Here is a 2,500-nt window from a genome sequence, read left to right as displayed (position 1 = left end):
CTGCAAAAACAACTTGTTTAGCATTTTACTTTGCTAAAACATCAAGTTACCTGGTTGATCCTGCCAGTAGTCATATGCTTGTCTCAAAGATTAAGCCATGCATGTCTAAGTACATACTGTTTATAAAGTGAAACCGCGAATGGCTCATTAAATCAGTTACGGTTCCTCGGATATTCTTTTTTACATGGATAACTGTGGTAATTCTAGAGCTAATACATGAACAAGTGTTCCAACCTCAGCTTGCTGACGGAAGGATCGCATTTATTAGTACAAGACCAATGATTCTTATTCACCTAGAACCCTGTTCAGTGATTTCGGTCGCTGTCTAAGGACTAGCAGTGGGGATCTTAGCAACTTCGGTTGCATTTCTTGTGATGACTCTGAATAACTGAGCAAATCGTATGGCCTCTGAGCCGACGATGTATCCCTCAAGCAACTGCCTTATCAACTGTCGATGGTAGGTTATGCGCCTACCATGGTTGTAACGGGTAACGGGGAATTAGGGTTCGATTCCGGAGAGGGAGCCTGAGAAACGGCTACCACATCTAAGGAAGGCAGCAGGCGCGCAAATTACACAATCCCAGTACGGGGATGTAGTGACGAAAAATAACAATACGGGACTCTATTGAGGCCCCGTAATTGGAATGAGTACAATTTAAATCCTTTAACGAGGATCTATTGGAGGGCAAGTCTGGTGCCAGCAGCCGCGGTAATTCCAGCTCCAATAGCGTATATTAAAGTTGCTGCGGTTAAAAAGCTCGTAGTTGGATTTCAGTCGAACCTATGGGGTCCACTGATTAAAGGGTTAGATGGTGATGTTAGGTTTCTTGCTTGTGTCTACGGATGCTTGCTTGAACCTTCATTCCTCTTTCCTGGTGGTTACATTCATAGTGTTTAGACAGAAAATTGCTCGATATTTGCTATCAATGCTCTTTACCGAGTGTTGATTCAAGCGATCGAGACTTTTACCTTGAAAAAATCAGAGTGCTCAAAGCAGGCGTCCAAAACCTCGAAAGAGGTGCCTAAAAACGGTATGGTCAACCATCTATATGATGCGTACCACTACCTTAACTTGAATGATCTTGCATGGAATAATGGAATAGGACCTTGGTTCTATTTTGTTGGTCTTAAGAATCCAAGGTAATGATTAAGAGGGACAGACGGGGGCATTTGTATTGCGGCGCTAGAGGTGAAATTCTTGGACCGTCGCAAGACAAACTACAGCGAAAGCATTTGCCAAGAATGTTTTCATTAATCAAGAACGAAAGTTAGAGGTTCGAAGGCGATCAGATACCGCCCTAGTTCTAACCATAAACGATGCCAACCAGCGATCATTCTGAGTAACTAATTTCATGACTCGAATGGAAGCTTCCGGGAAACCAAAGTTTTTGGGTTCCGGGGGAAGTATGGTTGCAAAGCTGAAACTTAAAGGAATTGACGGAAGGGCACCACCAGGAGTGGAGCTTGCGGCTTAATTTGACTCAACACGGGAAAACTCACCCGGCCCGGACACTGAGAGGATTGACAGATTGAGAGCTCTTTCTTGATTCAGTGGGTGGTGGTGCATGGCCGTTCTTAGTTGGTGGAGTGATTTGTCTGGTTAATTCCGATAACGAACGAGACTCTAGCCTACTAAATAGACTTGCAGTTTACACTGCAGTACTCCCCCTTAGTCAACCTGTGGGTGGTAGTATCTCTTGATGGTTTCGGCTGTTGAGGGCTCTGCTGCTATTAGCCTACAGAATTGGCTAGGGTAAGGATGCTGTAGCACTGTAAGGACTTCTTAGAGGGACAAGCGGCGCTCGCAGCCGCACGAAACAGAGCAATAACAGGTCTGTGATGCCCTTAGATGTCCGGGGCCGCACGCGTGCTACACTGAAGTGGTCATCGTGCATACTGTTTCCTGCTCCGAAAGGAGTGGGTAACCGCTTGAACCCATTTCGTGATGGGGATTGGGCATTGTAATTATTGCCCATGAACGAGGAATTCCCAGTAAGCGTGAGTCATTAGCTTGCGTTGATTACGTCCCTGCCCTTTGTACACACCGCCCGTCGCTACTACCGATTGAATGATTTAGTGAGGACTTCGGACTGGTCAATCCAGACCATTGGGAAACTAGTGGTCGGATTGTGCTGGAAAGATGTTCAAACTTGATCATTTAGAGGAAGTAAAAGTCGTAACAAGGTTTCCGTAGGTGAACCTGCGGAAGGATCATTAACGTATTACCCTCTTATTATAAGAGAAATACAACCTTCAAACAATCAAACACTCTGCATAGTGATATTGTAGATGCTAATATGGTGAATGCAATTGAATTGTATTTGCATTAGAGTCGCAATTGTGAATGTTTATTGCAAACATTTAGCCATTGCAACATGATTCTAATTTGCATTACATTCGTTCATTCATACATCCATCTTTCATTATCCAATGCAACAAAGAGTGAGGGTTATCTAACGATAGCCATAATTTCTTTTGCAAAACAATTGTAGTTTATAAT

General features: G+C 43.8%; 1 non-coding gene across 1 annotated transcript; it reads left to right on the top strand.

Annotated features, from left to right (window-relative positions):
* The first annotated feature begins 47 nt into the window (after positions 1-47).
* On the top strand, positions 48-2,217 carry LOC149092696 (small subunit ribosomal RNA). Its single transcript, XR_016200672.1, has one exon. It is a non-coding gene; the product is annotated as a small subunit ribosomal RNA (ribosomal RNA).
* The last annotated feature ends 283 nt before the right edge of the window (positions 2,218-2,500 follow it).

The sequence above is a fragment of the Tetranychus urticae genome, unplaced genomic scaffold, assembly GCF_039701765.1.
Source record: "Tetranychus urticae isolate SD_2017Ah unplaced genomic scaffold, NJAU_TeUrti_SD_1.0 Scaffold_6, whole genome shotgun sequence".
In the NCBI taxonomy this organism is placed as follows: domain Eukaryota; kingdom Metazoa; phylum Arthropoda; class Arachnida; order Trombidiformes; family Tetranychidae; genus Tetranychus; species Tetranychus urticae.
This window is presented reverse-complemented; position numbering and strand designations above follow the sequence as displayed.